Raw genomic sequence first — 17,083 nt, 5'->3', positions numbered from 1 at the left:
ATATTTGGCTTGGGTCAAGGAGTGGCCATCAGAGGTAGGGGACACTTCTAAGCCAAGGAAGTAGCGAAGAGAACCGAGGTCTTTTATCTAAAACTACTAACACAGAAATCACTTAAGTTCATGAATACCAGAAGTATCATCACCAGTAATGATCATATCGTCAACATAAAGTAGTAGAAAAGTGATGCCAGTAGCAGTGTGACGGGTAAAAAGTGTTGAATCATAGGGGCTAGAAGCAAACCCAAGCTGGGCAACAGTGGAGCTAAACGTGGCAAACCAAGCATAGGGAGCTTGCTTAAGCCCATATAAAGCATGACGAAGACGACAGACTTGACTAAGAGAATGAGGATATCCATGAGGGGGCTGCATATATTCCTCCTTAGCCAAATCACCATGTAAGAAGGCATTATTGACATCCATTTGAAATAAAGGCCATTGTTGAGCAGGGGCAACAACCAAAAGGGAGCGAACAGAGGTAATACGTGCAATAGGGGCAAATGTCTCCTTATAATTAATGTCATATTCCTAAGTAAAGCCCTTTGCCACTAAACGAGCTTTATGTCGTACTTCAGAACCGTCAGAGTTTGTTTTCCGTTTATACACCCATTTGTTTCCAACTATAGTCTTACTAGGAGGCAGGTCAATCAGGTCCCAAGTATGAGTTTTATGAAGTGCGTTAAGTTCTTCAAACATAACTTGCAGCCAAATAGGAACAAAACAAGCTTCACGATAATTGCGAGGCTCGTGAAGGGAGTCAAGAGTAGAAAAACAATGAAAGTCACTAGAACGATGGACATCCAATCCAGTGGACTCAGGCGGAGTGGAAGTGATGACAGGATCATCAGACAGTCCAAGTTTGGGAGCAGCAGAAGTTGAGGGATCACTTGATGAGTTGGCATGATCTGCATTAGAAGAGAAAGAGGAAGAGGGATCGATGGCAGGATCAGTGAAAATGAGGGAGTATGAGGGACAATCGGAAGAAAATGGAGAGATACTAGCGAACATTTTGTGTTCCCAAAACTGAACATGCCGAGAGACGCGAAGACGCTTGGCGATGGGGTCATAGCACCAATAGCCCTTGTGTTCAATGCCATAACCAAGAAAGCAACAAAGACGAGAGCGAGGTTCAAGTTTTGTATGTTCATGAGGTGGAAGCAAAACAAAGCAAACATGACTAAAGACTTTAAGAAGAGAATAATCAGGTACCTTTCCATAGAGAGCCTCATATGGAAATTTATTGGAGAGAGTAGGGGTTGGAACCCGATTAACAATGTAAACATTGGTAAGAGCAACTTCACCCCAAAAAGATTCAGGAAGGGATGTAGAGAAGAGTTGAGAGCGAACAGTGTCAAGAATGTGACGATGCTTACGTTCGGCACGACCATTCTGTTGGGAGGTGGAGGGATAGGATCGTTGGGATAAGGTGTCGGCCTCTCGAAGTTCTTCAATGAAAGGGGTAGAAGTATATTCCAGAGCATTATCGAACCGAAAGACTTTAATGGTGAGAGCAAACTGAGTTTTAATCATCTGCTTAAAGTTGCGAAAAATAGTAAGTAGCCCAGTGCAATCATGCAAAAGATAAATCCATGTATATCGCGAGTAATCATCGATAAAAATGACAAAGTAACGAGACCCGCCCTTAGTAAGGACAGGAGCAGGTCCCCAAATATTAGAATGAACCAAATCAAAAAATGCAGAAGACAAATAATTACTTTCATTAAAAGGTAAAGCTTTCTATTTCCTAAGTTGACAAAGCATACAATCAAAATGTTCAAATGTAACATTTCCTAAGCAACCACTAGAAGCTAAAGACTGAACACGAGACAACGAGGCATGACTGAGACAAGAATGCCAAACACTGGAAGACACTGCAGCAGAAAGAGATGGAGGAGAACACGAGTGAGGCAAATTCAGAGATGTGAGCTCAAAAAGGCAACCAACTTTACACCTGATCCCAACAAGCTAGCCCGTCTTCGGATCCTGCACATCACAACCTTTGTAAGAAAAGGTTAAGATCAAACCACATTCAATAAGTTGACCAACGGAAAAGAGATTAAAAGACAAGTTAGGAACAACATATGTGTCAGGCATGGAAAAAGTAGGAGTAGAAATATGACCAAAATGATTAACAGACATATATGAACCATCAGTAGTATAAATCAAGGGAACATGATTGAAAGACTGCTTATGTGTCACTAAAGAGGAATCATAGGTCATATGATTACAACATGCAGAATCAATAAACCAAGGTGTCGAGGTACCTGTGGAGACTGATAATGCAGTAGAAGTGCGGGATAGAACCTGGGTGATAATTGCCTCAAGGTCAACTACAGAAAAAGACGACAAAGGGGGTGCCAAAGATGGAGTAGAAATTGAGGAGCTGGTGGAGACAGCAACAACAGGCTTGGAAGAGTAAGAGACCTTAGCCTTGAGAGCATCCTTAGCATCCATGGCCTTGTTCTTAGGACAATCGAAAATACAGTGACCATCTTCCTTACAATAGTGGCATTGGCCATTGAAACGATGCAGTTTAGAAGGTGCAACAGCTGTAGCGGGAGTAGCCGGAGTAGAGGAACTAGATGGAGTAGTAGCTAAAACCATATCTGTAGAATGAACTAGACGAGTTTGTTGGCGTGTCTCCTCAGAAATGAGCTCCGCAAGAGCAACCTCAAGTGTAGGAAGAGGCGAGCGATGTAACAAAGAAGCTCGAGTATTCTCAAATTCATCTCGAATATGCATCATAAAGTATATAAAATGACGACGATCCTGATATGTAGCAAAAAGTTAATCGACTGCTCATCAGAAAAGGCAGGGTCAGCGTGAGAAAGCTGATCCCAGAGGCCACTATCCTGAGCATGAAACTCAGAAATAGATTGTCCAAGTTCCTAATGCATCTGAGAAAGCCTAGTTTCCAATTGAAACTTGAGAGCAACATCACTATCACAGTTGTATCCAAAAAATCCCAAGCAAGTTTGGCATTACGAAATTTAGGAAGTAGACTCTAAATAGTAGGAACAGATGTATTAATAAACCAGGAAAAGATCTTACAGTGTGTACTTTCCCATTCATCAAGAGCCTCATCAAACTCTTCAGTAGATTGCGTGTCAGTTTTCGTGGGTTTTTGTTTTGTTCTAGTGACAAAACACCATAATCTCCGACCAATAAAAAAAACTGACATTTGTTGGGCCCAAGCATTGTAGTTGGAGCCATTCAAAATAATCTTTATAGGGCTGGCAACATCAATGAAAGACGCCATAAAAAAGGGGATAATACTGACTAATGTAGAGCAAAGAGCAATTGAACGAAATCCGAGAGATGAGAACTGGTGCTTCGCCTAGGGAAAGAACGCAGGCAAAGAAGACTATCTATATCCTGCACGTGGCGGCTAAAGAAAGATGCATGGACAATTGTCAAAAAAATAAAAATTAAAGCACACTTAAAAAAAAATAATCAAGTCTCAAATGTTAAAAATTGATTCTCACAGGCCTATATCAATACAATTTAAAATCAAATTTCAGAAATCCTATCTTTGAATAAGGGACTCTCTGTCTGCTTCCTGAGAACAAAGGGAAGCCGGGTGGGAGCCTGCGATGCGTCGGAAGGGCGTCGTTTACAGAGGGAGAGGGATTGTTCGATTGTTGCCGTTGCAGAGAATCGTTCTCCTTCGTTTTCTGATACCCCCGACCTCTGTGTTGGCACAATGACTCAAGCAAGTCATCTTCTTTGGGCCATTCTAGACGATTGAGCGAGCAGGAAACGACATCGGATGGACACTGTGACTCTTTTATGCGCTGGAGGCGATGACGACAACTAGAGGGAGACGGGACCAGAGGGATTTTGACCGGCGGCGATTTGGAGAGATGACAACGACGTCGTATGGCACGACTACCAACGATGACGACGACGTCCCCGAACGTCGGCCGAGTGGAGGGGATACGATGACGACGACGTTGTTCGGAATGGTAGCCAAGCGGAGGAAGGACGTTCAGAAACAGTGGGCGGCGGCAAGGAGTTTTAGGAAAAAAAAGAAATTAGGTTTAACTTGGCTCCGATACCATGTTAAAATTAATACAAACTTTATTAATCTTTTTGTACCAATAAAATTGTACAAGGCCATCCTTTATAGGGGAAGGAGGCAGACTACAAGAGTATTTTAGCGTGTATATTTTAGGGAGATATATTGATATATAAGGGTATTTTGGGGAGATATGCTAACATATATCAATGTATGTGTGTGAGAGTGAGACTTTTGATATCAAGCTAATATGCTTCTTGTGGGAACAATCAAATAGTCTCTACAACCCTAAATAGATATCACAAAAATATTTCTCAAATATTAAGTATAGTAGATATGGGTTTATAAGCTTGCTATAGATGTTATCGTCAAAGCACAAATCAAGCTTATGATACTTGCAATAAGGATGCAAGATCTTAAGTCATACAAGAGTTTTTTCCAATCAAATATTTATGAAAGAAATATTATGTGAAAAACCTTAACTAGCTCTCCAAAAATCATCACGTAATCAAATAAAATAGGGAGAGTTTAGCCTATGCAAAGAGTATAAAGAATACTTCCTTCCTTCAAGATAAATAATTAGATGGGTATAGGAGGTAGAATTTTGTAATAAGATTGAGGAGATATGAAAATATAGAGGTTTGGATAAAAAAATATTTTCAGAGAATTTTTCCTAATTTCAAATCCTAATCCATGCTTAATTTTAGTAAAGAAAGGGCTATATATAGAAATGGGAGAAAATATAGTCTTTGGGGACATACTGGGTATTTTTGAAAAAGATTAAGTGAGTTTAATAAAAATTAACCTAGTTTAATTCTCGGTAAAAATTCAACAACCCGAGAGGGTTGGTCAACCAAACTTAAGGTTCGGTTGACCAAGTGTCCAAGTTCGGTCGATTGGGTAAAATTTGAACTGAAAGTTCGGTCGACCAAACTAGGGTTCCTAAAGGCGATTTGTCATTTCCGTGCGGTTCAGTCGACTAGGCAGTTGGCCAAACACATGTGGGAACTCGGTCGACCAGGTGGTTGGCTTAAGCAATAGGTGCAGTCGATTGTGTGGTCAAACTGTTGATCGGGAAAGAGTTCGGTCAACCGGGAGATTTGAACTGGGTAGGGTTTGGTCGACTGTGCAATGGTCAAACTGTTGACTCGGATCAATTCAGTCGACCAAGGGATATAATGCTTTCAAGTACAGTCGACCGAACATGTATTTTTCATACATTTCAGTTTAAGTCCCTTATACATAAATCCTATTCATGTGAGCATATATATTTAAAGCATACATGGGTGTCCTAGGGTCGTTTTAGGTCTTTTTGAGGACACCGAAAAAATTTGGCATCGGCTGACCCCTATGATCATTTGGTTTCCCTATGGTCATTTGAGCTTATCTACCTTATCATGCATGCAATGCATTAATTATTATAGATCATATAAGATTACAAACCCAAATGATAAAATAAAAACATAATACAACTTGAAATATAAATCGATCTTCATGTGCGGCTCCTTTACAATTTCATGGAATATGTTGGGATATGCTCGTTCAGGTGCTCTTACGACTTCCACCTCTCATCTGTCAACCATGCTTAGAAACATACACTTGTTCATACACATGGTACACAAATGAGTTACTGTGGTTTGTTATAATCAAAACAGGAGATAGACTCAAAAAGTCAACAACATCTATCTCAACCAAAACTCTAGCATAAGATAATATCTCCATATTAGTGGTGAGTTTATCGGCACACACGGGCCTTCCCAACTCCAAACAAATCTTTCCTAAAGCATATGGAGGCCACAATTCAAGGGGCAGATCTCTAAGCTTAATCCAAATTGGACAAACACTACAACTCTCTTTCTCAAATTGAAAAAAATTCAGAATCCTTTTGAGCTTAAAAAGCCATCCATATGCATGATAAGGGCCACCTCGTAGCACATGGATCAATTCTTCCTCTTTTCCCAGTTTAAAAACAATTCAACCACTCTAATAATGGTGAAAGATTTCAACCTTAACCTTTCATTTTCCAACAATAAAATCAAGGGCTGCTTTACCTGGGAACTTACCCATGAAGCGACCAACCAAGCAGTTCTTCCATTGTTTAGCAGCATGTGCTAAATCTTCAGCTTCAAAACGAGCTCCTGAACCATTTGAAACAAAACTAGGGATAACTCCATAGTTCTGTTGGTGCCTGTTCTTAGCAAATAAATCTGCCCATGGCACCTTCTTGTCCCCTTTCATAAAGAACTTATTTTGCTCCTTTGTGGGATAATGTCGAACACCTTGAGTGCAGGTAGTGTTATCATCTTCCTTTGCAGTCCTTTGCAATACATCACCTTCGGAGTAACACTCAGAATCTTTTACTGCCCATCGTTGCCTACCTTTCCCATGAATGCCACTTGAGACATTTAATTAGCTCAATTTTCTTCTTGCTTTGTTTTTGTTTTTCCCGATTAATGTACACTTCCAATCACACCTTTCTTAATTTAAAAAATCTCATGCATACCTATATGGGAGGAACTAACTAACCCAAATCAATTTCTAGGAAACCCAACTTTTAAAAAGAAAAAGAAATCAAATTTCATCAATGAAATAATTAAGAGTAGGGTTCATCAGTATACATTACTCCTTCGATTTATAAGGGTAAAATCCAGCAATATCTCCTTACTTTTTAAAATATGTCGCTCTACCCTTAAGTTTTCAAAAACTAAGTACCATGAAACCCCATGAGTTTTAATTTTATTGATAAAATGAATCTTCTATCACTTGGTTGTTAGTCAATAATTAAGTTTAGTAAAAAGAATTAAATTTTATACCTATTAAAATGATAATTTCACCCTTCCACTCAATTTTGATAAGATAAATTTAAAAAAAAAATTACATTAATTTAATAAATTAAGTTGGAAAAATTTTCCAGTTAATTACAATATGTTTTGAAAATTAAACTTACAAGTGAATTAAACACCTACCGTCTAGGTTGGGTCAATCATTTGTCATAAGCATAACAACATAATTAAATTATTATTTCAAAAAAATTAAAATTATGAAAATAAACAAATAATATTAATAATTCATAAAAAATACTAAAATAATTTTATTGTTACAAAATATTTGCTATATACATTTCATGAAATTTATATGACTAAATATATCCTTAACAAATAAAATATAATTTGAAAAATTGACTCAAGTGAGACAGTTGGTCACATTGTGGTTTACTTTTAGTGTATTTGGTTGAATTTCATATTTAATAATATAGCAAATTGAATAAAATTAGAAAAAATAGGATAATTGTCTCAAACAATTGTCAACTAATTAATATAAATTTGAGTGCTCTTTATCCATTCAATATTCATATTTTACATATATAAATTTAAAACCCAATTTTATAATTTTAATTTATAAAGAATGAATTTTAAAATTTCAATTATCTTTTTTTAACACTATGATAAGTTACTTGAATTTAAAAATATTGAATTATGTTTTGTTTGTTTTATGATGTGTTTAGTCATTAAATTCCTATGAAAATTACATCTAACAAATATTTTTTAGTATTATAATTAGTAGGCATTTTTTATGATTTATTAATAATTTTATTTTTTATTTTTTTAAAAAAAATTGAAATAATAATAATATATATTTTTTGTTATGCTCATATCAATTGGTTGATTTAAAACAAGTGGACCGAATAGAGCAGTTAATTTGAAAATCAATTAGATCTTCAAATCGCTTAGTGGGTTTTTAAGTTATTTGTTAATCAATTTTTTAAAATTTAATTTATTAAACAAGTGACATTTTAAAATATCATTTTATTATGACTAATTTTTTTTCCCCGCATAACATATAGGTTGATAGCAGTCAATCGTTTTACTAATAAAATTAAAACTTAGGAGTTCTTTAATAATTTTTTAAAATACAGAGAATGAAATATATTTTTTTGAAAACTCAGGTGCGTTGCTGAATTTTACTTAATTTATAATTATCATCCTTATGTCATTGTCAACCAAGCCTGATTTTTTTCAATTTTTATCATATCCTCCTCCCCACTCAATCAAATAAAAAAAAAGCTATAAACCTGGTTACATGGCAATGCTGCATAAGCCATCCAAGATCGGTGCTTGTGATGCCCCCTACTTCATCTCCTTTCATTCTTTCTTCCACTCAACCACGAACTCTCCATGCATTTATATAAATAATATTATATAAATTAACCCAGAAGACTTACATATATGGTCTGACCAATTCAATTCCTGGCCATGAAATCATCAACTATGAGGAGTGTTCCTGCAGTGGTGGCTGTGGCCGCAGCACTGGCTATGGCGGCGACGCTGTTTCTGTCGTCGGAGGCGGCGATTTCGTGCAGCGACGTCATAAAGGACCTGAGACCGTGCGCGGGCTACCTCCAGAATGGGTCGGGGAAGCCGCCGGCGGCGTGCTGCGCGGGCGTCTCGCCGTCTCCACACTGGCGTCAGCGGCGTCGAGCTCGGCAGACAAGAAGACAGCGTGCAGCTGCATCAAATCCGCAGCGCAGCAAATCAGCATAAAGCCCGACTTGGCAAAGGCCCTGCCATTGCGGCATCAGCTTGCCTTGCAGCGTTTCACCCAACGTGGATTGCTCCAAGTACCAATCACCTTCTACCCACTATACATTATTATTATTATTACTACTCCGTTCCGTTAGAACTCAATAATTCCATTTGTAAGCTTGTCTCACGTTGAAGTTGATGCACACATGATTAGGCTTAAAATTTAACAGATTTAAACTTTTGAATCAAGTTGGTATTCACTCATGTGTATCAAGCCTACCCATGTCCTCATAGAAAAAGTTTGTTGAATATGCTTGAGAAATTTTTTAAATTTTATTAGAGAAATATCTACACCTTCCATCTATAAATTATTGTATAGTTATTATAAACCAGATATTTAGGCATTACTTTCCATCTTTCAATTATTGTACAGTTATTATAGAGCAGATATTTAGGAGTAATTTGAAATTTTGTTCCCTTTTTTCATGTATTATATAGAACTTGTTACATTGAATATTAAATAGAGGAGAAAGTTTTTCTTCATTTTAACATGATATTAGAGTTAGGTCTTGGGCTGCTTGACTCCTCCATGGGTTGGACTTCTCCTCCCCTCATTTCCACTATAGGTTCGAGGGAGAGTATTATGGTGTGTCCAGTCTCATATCGTCTTTGTAAGTAGTTCCAAAGCCAATATAAGATCCTCTTAGCACTCTCTCCTTGACACTTAGGTTTTGAGGATGAGTTCCACTACTTGTGAACTTACATGGCTTAAAATTCTTTTCCATGATCTTGGTGTACCGTATTCCCAGCCTATGTTATTATGTTATGACAACTAACCAGCTCTTCACATTGCCCAGAATTCTATTTTCCATGAATATACAAAACATATAGAAATTGATTGTCACGTTGTTCGTGAAAAGTTATGAGCTGACCTCCTATTCACTAAGCACATTCCTACCCATAGTCAACTTGTCGATATCTTCACCAAACCTTTGGGTCGTGAACCTTTCCAAGACTTATCATGTAAATTGGGCATCCATACTCCAACTTGAGAGGGAGTATTAGAGAAATATCTACATTTTCTGTCTATAAATTATTGTACAGTTATTATAGAGTAGATATTTAGGCATTACCTTCCATCTTTCAATTATTGTACAGTTATTATAGAATAAATATTTAGGAGTAATTTGGGATGTTGTTCCCTTTTTTCATGTATTATAATTTTAACAAATTTCAAAGAGAATACTTATGTTTTTGTCAAATCTTATAAGAAGAGACCGATGTCTTTTTCCCAATTATTATTACAAAAAATATTAGACCTTCAAAATTCAAATGGACTGTTATGTATATTTTAATGTGAATTTATCCCTAATTTGCGTCTTTTCAAAATGCTCTTGAGATACACTCTTGGAAAGGATGAGTAATGAAAGTTTCCAATCATAAATTGACTGATTACTTTCCGTGTTCATTATAACCCATAATTTTTAACTAGGAGGGAAGGAAAAAGATATATGAGGTGAGAAAATAGACTATTAGCATAGATAGGAAAATGGGGTTTACATAAAAATAAATTTTATCTGATGTAAAATTAAACACAAATTTACTAGTATATAAATTCATTATTGTAGCTCAAGGCTTATTATTATTATTATTATTATTATTATTAGTATAAAAATAATTTGTAATTCTTGTTTTAATTGTATTTTTTTTGGGGGGATGCTGAATGTTATTTAATCTTGTAGGATTGGTTGAATGATTGAAGTTTCGAAGCCGAATGCGGAATTCTCTAATGGGATCACTAGCTAGCTCTTGTTTCATTGAATAAAGTATATATATGGCTAGGTATGGCTGTTTGTACTGTTGAGATAATGTTAAGGCTGCATTTGTACCATTTAGCATGTATGTAATGAGAATGTTATCGTTTCTATAATAATAATTGAAATGAGTTCATTTTGTATTTTGTATATGGAGCATTTTAAATATGTATTTATCATAGTGTATATTAAGATTTTATTGTGTGAGTGATTAAGCACATTAAAAAGAGATATTAGGATTATTTACATTGGTAATGCTACACTTACCTACCAAACATTACACGTTTTGTTACTCACTGCTTTAAATAATTGTACTATATGTACATAATATAATGCTCATAAAGTAGCGGGTATATATATGGTTCAATTATTTAAATGAGTAGGTAAGAAAAAAAATGTGATATTAGGTAGTAAGTATAATATTATTGTATTTATATTTTTATCTAAATAATTTCCTTTCAGCCTTCATTGTCAAATTAATAAAACTGTAAAAAGCAACATGCAAAGAAAATAAAGGTAAAAATAGCTAAAGGAGGATGCCTTTTTTCAAAATTGCAAGTACATGCATAAACAAACTCAAACCCATCAAAATTTGAAAGAAGATATTAATTTAATGGTCATGGTGTCTCAAACTTTTAGATCAATTTTAAAAAAAAAAGTGAAAAGAAAAGAAGATAAGTAAACTGAAGAAGAAATGCATATATCATAATAATAATCAATATAAAAAATACATAAAGAAAAAATGAAATGAACTAACATACAACCCATTTCATTTTTATTTTAATGGATATTCAAACATATTATCATATTACTATTCTTTCATTAATTTGCCAGGAACAAGGATCGTCCTCCTCTCGTTGTATGCATCGATCTGCCTTTCTGAGCTCCTAAGCAAAATCCTTCCACTTGAAATACTTCAAAAGGAGAGTACCATCCACCATTGAAACAAAAAATTTCAATGTTGCAGTAAAACTCATTATATCTTTCTTCCACACAAAAAAAAGAGTTCAATGATTTTTCTTTCTTTCACACAAAAAAATGAATTCGATATATGGGTTTATATAGACTTGGAGTGGGTGTAATATTTAAAACCTGCATTAATCATTTTTATATAATTAGTTGTTTCCTTATTTTTCTTCATTTCTTCTATGTTACAAATCTTTCTATTTTAATCTCTTCTATACTTGTAAAGGTAAAAATTTTAATGCTATATATATTTCTCATATGAAAGAAGATTTTCATCAAAATACTTTCTAAACTTGGCTATGTCTTACAAATGCATTTAAATTATTAATTTCTTAATTAAAATTCCTAAATAGTAAATGTAGATAATATTTGAACTTTGTAGCGCTTATACTTTTTAATGAGACATGTAAAACATTTACAAAACCTCATTTGTAATATTTTAAACAAAAGATGAAGGTATTAAGTCTATCTAGATATATTTTTATTTATTTTAAAACTTTGGTTAGTAATGAAATGTTAAACTTTTGGAACATATGATTTTCTAATAAATTATCCTTTTTTTTAATAGATAAAATGGTATTTGATTAATTTATTGGGTAGTGATTAGATGAATTCTTTTGTACATTTATTTAAGGTTCTCTACTTCAATATACTTATCCTTACTTACCTTATTCTTAGTTATCACACACATTCCTTTAAAAAAAGAAAAAAAATTTAAAAGGATTAATGTATTACAATAATAATTCCAAAAACTAAAAGAGAAATACAATCAATACCACCACACTAAAAACTGTTGTCATGACTATTACCAAAAAGATAGAGCTCTTCTTTTGTATTTGAAAAAAGTAAATAATTTTTTTCCCAAAGTATAAGACTCCAAAAATCAAATATCTAAGGAGTGTGAGATTTTATAAAACACATGGAAAGTCTGAAAATTTTAAAATCTCAAAAAAGATCCTCCTCATCTTTTTTGTCAAATCTCACAGCATCTTTTATTATTATTATAAAAATATGAAAGAATGAAATAGAGTTGATCTTTTATAATTTAATATATTTATTGTATAATTTCTATTATACTTCACTATCATTTTACTTTTAACCCATTAGAATGTATCAATTATAATTTCTTTGTAAAATTTAAATTTAAAAGTTTCAATATATGTTTCAAATTCGAGTAAATTTCTAAATCTTTTCTTCTTTTTTCCAATTTATTTCAAATTAAATTTTACTTTAAATTCAAAGCGAAAATAAAACAATTTTGATTTGCATAAATTTTCATGTCTATACTAATGAAACATGGGTCGGGAAAGGTGTACCGTTTGCCAAGTGGATCCTACTTTTTGTAGTCTACTTGGTGTAATATTGTAGAAAACAAATCAAAGCATTTGTACAACATATAAACCAAAATTAAGATTCTTTGTATCAAATATTTCTTCACTAATAAAACATTTAGTACCTTGGAACTTAATAAAACATTTAGTACCTTGGAACTTGATAAGTCTTAGAAAAAGAAAAGAAAAATATTAAAAAATTTCCTTTTTCATATTTAGTTATAAAACAAAAAATATACGAAATCAATAAATACAAATATGATTTTACATACTATTTGTATTTGATTTTAAAAAATTTTTTTTCACTATATTAAAATAATTTTTTTTCAATAGTATTTGATATAGAGGGAAAATATAGTTGAAAATGAGTTTTCTTCTTATTTTCCTTACCTTTCCTTTTTCCAATAAAAATGGGTCCTCAAGAGATAGTGGCTTGAGTTTGTTTTCTAAACCTACTTTTAAAATAAATTTTAGTTTATATGCTAAGCAAAAATAAAATCAAAATATACTTTCAACCCCAATTTTGGAGTTCTTGTAAAAGGAAATATTTGTGTACTTACATCACTTATAATTTTGGATAAGTTTGCTAACAAGTAGCTCTAACTGAAATATTTTAGTTTCCATGAAATGATATATCTCCATCTCAAATCTCAATCTCAATTCTAGGATGATTCTCTGAAGGAAATATTGACATGGTATGGCTCATAAATTCGAATATGTCTCTGCTAACTAGTAAGCTAACAGGCTTGACCCATAGCTTTATAACAATATCAATGCCTGCATGAACGAAAAAAATAAAGGATAAAATGATGTGCAGAGAAAGAGTTAATTACATTTTGCGTCTGTTGGTGTAGGGGCAATATAGTTTCACCTATAAGGTCGATTTCATATCATTGACAAAAAAAAAAAAAAAAAAAATAAAAATTAAAAACTAAAAACCAGCAACATGTTTGATTAATATTTATGAAACTAATGCTAATTAAAAACATAATTAATTAAATATTCATTTTCATCTTTAAATCAAAAAATTATAAAAATATGATTAAAATAATAAAATTACAAATAATATACATTAAAAATTACTATAATAAAAATTAAATTTATTATAATTATTTTACTTATTTGTTCTACTTTCAAAATTTAGTTTGCAATAAAAATTTTATTGAACATGACAACTGAAAAATAATAAATGTTCATTGTAATTGGCTTTGTTTTTATTTTTTTGAAATTTATGTATCTTTTTATTTTAATTTAAAATATATAGAATTAATAATTTAATCCAAATAAACATATTTTTATAATCTATTTTTTCACTGTGGAGAAATAAAATTAAAAAATAAAAAACAATAAGTATACCAAGTAGACCCTTAAGAAAATAAATTTTAACCACAAATGCCTCTTCACATGTTTTTGTCATTAGAATTTATGGGAAGCAATAGCTTGGATTGGCATCGAGCAACGCTAGCCTGACCATAAGGCCATTGAGCAGTTTGCCTAGGGCCTCAAAATTTTTGGAGCCCCCACTTTTTTTTTTAATATTAACATTATTTATTGATTTTTCCACTATCTCAAAAGTTGGGGCTCTCAATTTTTTTTAATATTAACATTGTTTATGATGTCATCTCTTCCCATACATTGACTTTCTCACAATCTCAAAAGTAAATGAAATTGTATTTTAAAAAGTAAAATAAATGTAATTTAATTCTTTCTTTTTCAAGTCTTAATATAATTTTTAATATAAAACTTTAATTAGTGATTTTACATCTCAAAAAGTTTAAAAAAATTAATTTTAAATATAAAATAAAAATTAAACAAAATATCAAAGTTCCTTAATTAAATCATTCGCTTAAGGTCCCATATTGTGAAGAGCCAAAAGAAAGTTATATTGGCAACATATTTAAGCCAAAAAGAAAATTTACAAACTTTCCTACAATCACAAAATAATCATCTAAGAAAAAGCAAATTATACTAAGATAGTGTTTGTAAACATAGATTTGGAACTCTTTTTTTTTTTTTTTAACTTGTGTTAATTTGAAAGAAAGTCAATCCAATTTCATGCACTGTTTTGTGCGCATTTATAAAAATTCAAATCAAAAGTCCAAAATCCATATTTCCAACAAAATAAATTCGTAAACCAAAGCCTTAAAACCCTAAATCACGATCAATTTTGATTGATTCTTTGTTTGCAAACCTCACTCCCTCTCAAATTGTGGGTGTGTGCGTGTGTGTGGGTGTGTGTGTGTGAGAGAGAGAGAGAGAGTCATGCAACCTTGAAGGGGGAGTTGTACACCTCAGGTCATCTGGCTGCAGCAACTCCGGCACTACAAGGTCCTCCACCCTTCCAGAGCCAACATCCGGCTCAATTTCAGGGAAGAGGGGACTATGAGAGCAATGGCCAAAGAAACAGCAGCCCTTAAAACTAAAGCCAAAAGCTCAGAGGCAGAAAAATAAATACTTCCCCCAGACGACAGCCGTGTGATTAGAATACCCTCCAATTAACCACCGAGTAGTCATTTACATGGTTTGCTATCAGGGCAATTCTGCTTAATCCATCATGTGATAGAATTTTTCACAATATCTAATGACCAAGTACACAAAAGAAATGGAATAAAGAGTAAAGGAAGAAAAAAAAAGAACCCATCTTTGTTTACAATCAGATCTTGGGTGGCTTTTCTTCTTTTCAATAAATAGTTGGATTTAAAATTTGTCTCTATAAAGATAACACGGGGAAAAGAAATGAATCCCCATTTTTTGATAAGTGATTTATGAATTAACAATTTTTAATCGTGAAATCATTTTCATTAATGTCTGCCACAGAGACATATGCATGACCATATAGTGTGGTAAATTCCTAGTTGTGTTTGCAACTCCAATTAACCTCTCAATTATTTAAGGAGCACAAAAAGATAATTGTAATTTGTTTCATTAGGCGCTCTTTTGCAAAAGCCAAATGGAAGAAACTCCGTATTCTTCAGAGAAAACTGCTAGCTTGTCAGATGCATAACTAAGCTGCCAGTTTTTAGTTAAAGAGCAAGCCGGAGTAAAAATACACTGCTGTTCTAATTAAAGTCTCAGGCTTGAGATCTCTCGCGCATTTTGGCCCTTTCAAAAAACACTCCTGCTAGACGACCTCAAACATTTGATTGAAGCTTGAGTTTTTTATGGTTGGTGGAGGAACGTCCATTGTCAAGCCAATGAAACGACAGAAGGTTTACCAAAAAGGATGCTCGCAGAGTTCTCCAAACTGGTCGGCACCTTGAAAAGAAGGATGCCAGCAATTGATAGGGGTATCTTATTTAGGGATCCCACAAGGCTGCCGAATGCATCTCAGCAATTAGAAACATCTTGATTTGAATGGGAGGATATATATATATATATATACATATATATATTAGGGAAGGCTAATCCTTCTGGTATTTTTTTTTTTAATGGTTGATTTGTAAAGAAAAAATTACCTCAAGAGTTTTCCATAACAAAGATATTAGATATTTTGAAGAACATCTGGGGTCCTGGCTATGCCATTATTATCCCCAGCAGATTAGCAGTTACTACCGAAATCAGAGGAAGTTCCCACAAGTTCTTGCATGAGTTTTAATTGTAAATCTTTGAAGTTTTTGGTACTGTTGCTGGGAAGTAAATTTCCAGTAGTTTCTTATTTCCCACTTGGTTTTTCAATGTACTTCCTGTGCATATGTTATTCTTTTTTAGTACATTTCTTATTTACCAAAAGAAAAGTAATTAGAGATTAAATGCTTATTTTTAAGTGAAGAGAGTCTCACTGTTAAACGATGCCAGACAGGAAGCCCAGATTCATTTTTTCATTTACTTGTTTCCATGACTTTAAAGAGGCGTAATCCTTCTGGATCTTATTCTTTAGTACTGGAACATGTCGTAGACCCAATCCCATTCAACCCAGTCAGACCTCACACAACTCAAACCCAAGCTTATAAAATTATGATCAAACCATCTGAGTTGCACTCCCTAGTTCTCAGAAGGATTGGACTGTAGGCAAAAGGTTCTCATAACATCATTGGGCATGTTTAACCTCTAACTTTGTGCAAGCCCATACTTGCACACCTAGTTCTAAATTCACAATTTTCCTTTTTCCAGGTGGCCATTGCCCATGTATCGAGTAAACTACCGCCACTTCAATTTTGAAAAGCTTCCTCAAAAGATAGCATCTAGTGTTACAGCACACCATAGTGTTCATAGTGGTGTAGAATAATTTGAATTAGAGGCCTATTAAGAGGGACTCATAAAACTCCAAGTTCTTCTGTAGGACAAGAGAGGGTGAAGGGAGAAGAAACTGAAAAAGGGGACACCAAGAGAAAAATAACAACCCTCAGGCAAAACACAATCTCCTAACCACAATAATAACCATCGAAGACTCAATCTATTTTACCATATTGACCAAATCTCCAGAAACAAAACAAA

At 33.6% G+C, this 17,083-nt stretch overlaps 1 pseudogene; it reads left to right on the top strand.

Moving 5' to 3' along the window:
• Positions 1–8,268: 8,268 nt before the first annotated feature.
• On the top strand, positions 8,269–16,874 carry LOC131166565 (non-specific lipid-transfer protein 8-like; annotated as a pseudogene).
• Positions 16,875–17,083: the final 209 nt, after the last annotated feature.

Source organism: Malania oleifera, chromosome 10 (assembly GCF_029873635.1).
Source record: "Malania oleifera isolate guangnan ecotype guangnan chromosome 10, ASM2987363v1, whole genome shotgun sequence".
NCBI lineage: Eukaryota > Viridiplantae > Streptophyta > Magnoliopsida > Santalales > Ximeniaceae > Malania > Malania oleifera.
This window is presented reverse-complemented; position numbering and strand designations above follow the sequence as displayed.